We start from the raw sequence: 7,153 nt of genomic DNA, 5'->3' as shown, positions 1-7,153 counted from the left end.
GTTTTTCATTTATTTTAGTGGGATCCTTGGACAATAATTTAGTTCCAATTTATATTAGCTTTGCTGCAAGCTTGGTTTAGGGTTTAGGGTTTTCAAAAGGTTAAATTTCATTCCAGGGACTATAAATTATTACAAACCAATTGATCACCTGTAAACGCATTAAAAAAAATCATTGAAAGATCGTACCAACATCAAAGAATATTTTAGAGCTTAATTATTGATTTTTTATTAAAAAAAACACAAATTACATTGTCAATATTGTTAAAAAACGTTCTTTAGATGAGAGTTTAATTTGTACAAACACATTTTTCTATTGAGATTTTTATTTTATTCGATATATTTGTAGCTGGTTTTTTAAGATATAGTGTGCTCGACGTTTTAGGGTATAACATCGAAAGAATTCATAAAATCACATCTTATTCTTAAATGTAAATGATTCTAGTAGATTGAAAAATCTTCGGTTTTAGTCATAAATAACACAGGTTTATACCCAAATTTAAATAATTTTATTTAAAAAAACTACTTATTTAATTAAATATCAAACTTCTAAAATATCAACCCAAGTTTCTAAGAAAAAGCAACCAAACCCTCTACCATTTTATCATTCATATTTTAACTTTCACATTAATAAAATTAACGGCTACATTAGTAAAGTGATGAATACTATCGATCAGAAAATTCAATTGATTAAATTTGTAAATTTAAAGTATCAACTAATTGTGAAAAAAAATCTAGAATGGTTGAGGACTCCTTTATCCTTCTATTATTAATAACATATATCAAAATGCACCACTCATATAAAATAAGATAAAATTAAAAATAATCATTGAATATTATTAAAATATTTTTATTTATCAATAAATTTTAAATTTTAAAAGATAGACATTAAATTTTAAATTTTGTTAAAAAATAGATACCGATCTTAGATGTTGTTAAGGGGCGATTTAGCATAAACTAATAGAAAATATCTTATTTCACCCCTCAATTATACCTAATTATTTTTTATAACTAATTATTTATTGAATGTTGTTGTAATTGTCAAAGAATTTTGTAATATTTTATAATTTATTAATTATTTAATTTTTTTTGCAATGATAAGATTAAAATTTTATATTTTTGAGACCTAAAAATTTTAATTATCAAACAACTAAATTAGTTTGTATTGAGCAATGTGATTCGAGTCTTTAAACTTTTTTAAAAGAAATTTAAATACAATTTAAAATTAATACAAACAGAAAGTGTAATATCACATTAATAAGAAAAATTATCCAACTTATATAAAAATAACTAAATTAATCCTAAACCTTTAATAAATGTATCAAATAATTTATATGATACAAATTCAATATTTATAATATAATATTAAAAATAATATTTAATTTATTGATATCTATTTTGTTTCAATTCAACAAACCTAATAAAATATTTCAATTAAAATTAAAATCAAATTTTAATTACAATTGAAAGGTCGAATTAGATATTTTTCATTAATTATCACATCACCTTTTAATAACAATTAATGGTGTTGTGTCTATTTTATAATAAAAATTAAAGTTTAATGCTCATTATATAATTTTTGAAAATTTAGAATCTAAACAAATTATTTAATATAATTTTGAAAGTGTGTTCCACACAGTTGCTCCCTTTCAAAGCTAAACACATCAAAATCCTTTTCTTAACTAAAAATAATTTACTTTAAAATACAGCCTCAAGCATCATGATTTCCCAGTGCACCGAGGTGGCCCATTCAAACAATTAATCATTAATGCACAGGAAGTATAATATGAAGCAGAGAGGATTTTTCACAACGAAACACTCTTGCATGCTCTTCATAGGGCCTTTCTTATATAAACTGGATTTTTTTGTATTCTTGTGCCCCAATGATTCAAACTCGTTTAAAAGCTCATAGGAGATGACAACTTAAAAACAATGGCTATCAAATAAGTCTTAGTTCGTACTCGCCAGCCTTTGTAATGTACCGTACCCATGGAAGAGCTTGGTAACCACTTTTCTCAATGATCTTCAGATAACGAACCTGAGAAACCCCAACAGGTGAATTAGGAAAACTATCAAAAGCAACACAAACATTAGTAGGTATTATTCCGGGGCAATTCCTGGATCCAAGAGTTATCTACGTTGCGCTGCCAAGTGAATGAGATGGATCCGTTTTCATGAAAATTAGCATGTTTATGTTTGATATGTCGGCATCATATTAGATTGCATTGCTATCTTCAATCCATTCTGCCCACCACCCTAGACACACAGCAATCCATGTTACTCGAACATGGGTATGAATCCAACACGGGTATAGTTAGATTTTTCAAAGTTTTTCTATATATTTGGAGGTCATATCCCCATATCCAACTGTTGGACACGGGTACTTATTGAACAATGAAGAATCCAAGCAACATAGCCCGCAATCTAATCAGTGCATAATAGATCAACCAATTTGATGCTTCAACCAAAGTCCAGGCAGGATAATTTGACCGAACAGCCTGTTAAATGTTATTAGACGATTCTTACATGTTACTTGCAAAAACAAACAGCATCTCTTAGCCATAACATAAATAGTTCTAAACGGGGAAACATTGTAAAGCCTAAGCTTTAATTTTTACTCATTGCAAAATAAGCTGTATCTACTATGGCTCCTTCGGATGATAACTGCCTGCAGGGATTGGGTTGGAATTTATGAATTTTTAGGCCAATTGTGGGCAATTCATAATTCGGAAGTCTCCCACGGAAGCTGCTCTCAACCTGGTGTTAGAGGCAGCCTACTATCCTACCTCCCCCTTACCCCATTACATATGGGAATAAGGGTCAGCTAATTTATGATGTTAATTTAAGATCAAGCATATTAGTGCATATGTTAGGAAAATAAATAAGAATGAAAGTGAACACAAGTTATCTTCTCCCCAATTCAGATAGAAACTCTAGTTCTTGACTGATGAATGTAAGGAAGAGAGATGGGGGCAATGGAAAAAAAAATATTTTTGTAACCCTTTGAGCTTGAGGAAGAACAGATTGACAAAATGCTGCACTTGGTATAACCAAATAAAAGTAAAGGATATGAAGGCACACCTGTATCCCGGAAACAGTAAAATATGGAATCTCAAACTTCACACGAATAGGAGCTTTTCTCTCTTGAGTTGCCTCTTCATCTGTTATGCTAGGAAGAGTAAACTCGGCCCTCAACATATACTCCTAATGTTATGAATTTCAAAATAATTAGTATCATTGCAGCAGCGTTTTTTTTCAAAGAAAGTTTGGAGTTGACAGATGATACCTTCCCACCAGGAAAAGATCTTATTTCCACATTAAAGCATCATTTTCGGGTGCATATGCTGCAGATCCCATTGATGTCCGGACATTTGGACTGGAAGCATCAGCAGGCACAGGCACCATAATCTCAACATTTGTAGCAGTACTGTAATGAAATAATTGTCTTCATGAGATCTTAGTAATCTAACAATAAGTAAGCACCTAGAAATCAATGAAATATTCAGGTCTAAGGATAAAAAAACCCAATACCTACGCTCCTTGAACTGAGACCGGGCTTTTACCATAATCTCAACACGGCTTCTTGAATGTTTTTCAACTTGAGCTTCCACCCAGATGAGTGGCTTTACCTAAAAGCAGCAACAATAATCATAATCAGTTGTCATATTGAAAGATAAGAAAAACAGAAAAAAGATGAGAAGATGAAGAAGAAATGGAAGAAAGAAAGAATGGGGAGTGAAAATTCAAAAGAAAAATGGTTCACCTGAGTGCTAAGTCTGTATGTCATGAGATCAAAGGAACCATCAGGAGGTATGAAGGATATAGTCCGGTCATTCTCAAAAACGGGCCAGACGTACACACCTAGATCAAAGCATTAACGATACGGAAATTTGCAACATCAGACTTCAGTAGCAGTTCCACTGAACGCTTAAGAAAGCATATCATAAAAACCGAAGTAGATCTAGAAAGGAGAGTCGGGGTATATACTGATGAAACTTTATGTCCTCCAAATCAATCGCCTTTCCCTTTGTGGCTCGTCCTTGTGCCTCAAGCAATACTCTATCATTTAGGCCAAGCTTACACTCGGGCATACCACTGAAAAAGATAATTGAACCCAAATAAATAAATGGGAAGCCTAGAACAAAACTTCCAAAATGTAAGGATACTTTGTTGTGCCATAAATATCATGAAAAACAATTGTTTGGACAATGTCTGAGTGCATGAAGGTTTGAGTTGCCTACTATCACATAGCATAGATAGAACATGCATACATGACCATGCCAAATTTTTATAGCTTCCAGCATGAATGGCATGGCAACCAGAAGTTTCAAATGAATGGGTTGTCAACAAGGGTGCAGAATAGACACCAATTCCCAATTCTAAATTGATAAGCTTTATCAGATTGCAGGAAGTATATTGAAATTGAGGTCTTATCATATCAGGTATCTACCACTTCAATCAGAATCACCTTTCCCCACAAGAAATTCACAAATGCTAAACTTTTATTTGCAGCTTGCAGACCAAACAGTATAAGTACGCATTCTCTCCAGAATGCTTTATTTGTTTAAATATAAATTTTGCAACATAGACACTCTTTTATAAATTCCACTTAAATCTAATCACAAAAAAGAAGCAATTACAAACTATGAGTAAAGATAGAATTCTGTATTGAAGCATAATGGACCATTATCTTGAAACAAACAGAAAACACACCTCAAATAAGTTCTCATCTTCAACGCCCCAACAACATCTGACCTAATTATTTGTCCATTGCTGTTGACAAGTATGTTCACACTTTCTACCACATCCAAAACACCTGAAATGAAGAACAAATCTTATAAGCCAGCGTCTTAATACATTAATAAATATATCAAAAGAATAACTATAAAAAAGCCACCTACTTCATTCTTCTTGTAGTTTATTCCTTCACTACGCCAAGAGACTGCATTGGTAACAGCCATTGGGGGTCTCTGGGTAACTTCCATCCTATATGCATCGGTCTTGATAAACTCACTAAGTATTTTTGCTTCAGTGTATTGAGGGTAGCCAAAATCCATAATCTCGTCAAGTAACTCATACTGGAAGAAGCATGAAAAAGAGCCAATTATAAACTCTTCGACTAAAATTATAAACTAAAACTGTCTAACAAACAAGAAAAATGTGTTTGATTTTCACATACCACTACAAAAGTTATCCCTAAGAGATTCCTCTTCTAACTCCTCAAAATAATGCTTGAAAACCTGAAACATTAATACCAATACAGAGAATGGATACCATATATTCATTAGGGAACACACACGCACACAACTTAATCGAAAATTTGAAAATATAAAAGGCATAAAACTACAATTACAGAATTAGCTTACATCGACCACACGGTGCAGGAAAAAAAGAAGACTGGCGGCATTGCAATTCTGCCTTGTTGCGATCATCAAGTACACATTACTGTGCTGTATAAACATGTACGTTACTCCATTATCATACACCACTGGATCTTGCGACTGCGGATCTCCCTGTAAACCAAATCCAAAGGACCGAATTCAACAATACGTTAACCAATTAGAGCACAACCAATCTAAAAACTGATTCAAAGTATAGATAAGCTAAATTCAAACTTAAAAAGAAAGCAATAAACAGAAGGAACATATTTATTCTAATCGGAGATTAAATGTTAAATCGAAATCCTGAAATTACAAAAAAAAAAAAACCTCTTTCTCAATGAGTTTGGTGAAGAACCGTTCAGCTTGAGCGGCGGAGACGTCGCCACGGTAGTCACGCCACACCAGAACGCGGCCCTTTATATCTAGAAGAAACAGTGCAGATGCGGCCCCCGCCATTTGTTCTTTGGTTTTATATATTTAGTCCCTCCGAAATCCTAGTAATTTAGCAGATCGGATGGGTGCGGTTCACGGTTTTATTGAGATCTTTATGAATCAAACAGACGAGAGAGGGGAGATCTAAATGAAGGGAGTGCGAAGTCGAGCGAGCCTGTTGAAGAACAATGGGCTTCAACCTTCATCTTCCCATACCTTCTTTTTATTTTTATTTTTATTTTTTTATTGTTGCCAAATGTCTAAGACTTTAATAACTTCAGACTATTAAACGACGCCGCTTTAGTTCGTTACTACACGCGCCTGTGCTACGAATTGTTTTTATGGGTAAAATACGAAAATAATCTCAATGGTCATATGACACTTTTTTAGTACTTCAATTATAAAAGTTCATAACATTGTCACTTAATTTATAAAATAATGTTGATTTTCGCTAAAAAGTTAATAAGAATAGTATTACAATTAATAAATTAACATAATAATAAATTTAGTCCTCAACTTTTTTAAATTTATTTTAACTTGATTCTAATTGTAAAAAAAAATAACTTGACAATTTTTGCACATAAAAGCAATATTCAATCTTTAAACTTTACAATTTTTTAGGTTTGATTTTTAAACTTCTTTCATCCACAGTAATCTTTAATTTTTTTATCATTTAAACGATTTGACATTTTAAAATTATATATTGTAACATAATATCAAATATCGCATCATTAAGTTAATTTTAAAAAATTGCAAGTTAAAGGACTAATGTGAAAAAAATTGACAAATCTTCAAAAGAAACATCGAATTAAAAATTTAGAATTACTTTATCCCTAACTGTATACTAAATTACTATACTAAAAGAGTTCTTCGTTTTCCAATTAGAGACACAAATCAGAAAATTACACAATTTTCTTCTTGACTAAAACCAAATTTCTATCCCAATATTTTTAAGCTTGTATGAAACATATAAAAAAGAGGCAGTTGTAGAACTAGGGTAGGGAGTAGTGTTGCCTTAGTTTAGTTTTTAACCATTTTGACTTATTCCCTATCGTAGTTTGCTAACGTTGACTTCTGTGTATCATTTTCTTCATGTTTCCTCTTTTAAATTTAGCCAGAACTTACGTTTTGTCCATATGTAGAGATTTTTACGTAGGATTTATTTGCAGGGATTACTTCCCATTACACACGTGCATATGAAGACTGCATATGAAGACTCTTCAACTATGTATTTATTTATTTATACATGCATTGTATTTTTTTTAACTGTCGGAGGTCTTTCCACGGAAGCTGCTCTCAACCTGGCTTTGGGGGCAGCCTACTACCCTATCTCCGCCTTACCC

At 32.1% G+C, this 7,153-nt stretch overlaps 1 pseudogene; it reads right to left on the bottom strand.

Annotated features, from left to right (window-relative positions):
• Nucleotides 1–1,724: 1,724 nt before the first annotated feature.
• On the bottom strand, nt 1,725–5,974 carry LOC120151442 (annotated as a pseudogene).
• Nucleotides 5,975–7,153: the final 1,179 nt, after the last annotated feature.

This window comes from Hibiscus syriacus, unplaced genomic scaffold, assembly GCF_006381635.1.
Source record: "Hibiscus syriacus cultivar Baekdansim isolate YM2019G1 unplaced genomic scaffold, ASM638163v2 tig00111057_pilon, whole genome shotgun sequence".
Lineage (NCBI taxonomy): Eukaryota > Viridiplantae > Streptophyta > Magnoliopsida > Malvales > Malvaceae > Hibiscus > Hibiscus syriacus.
Note: the sequence above shows the minus strand (reverse complement) of the source record. Positions and strands in the feature narration are given on the sequence as shown.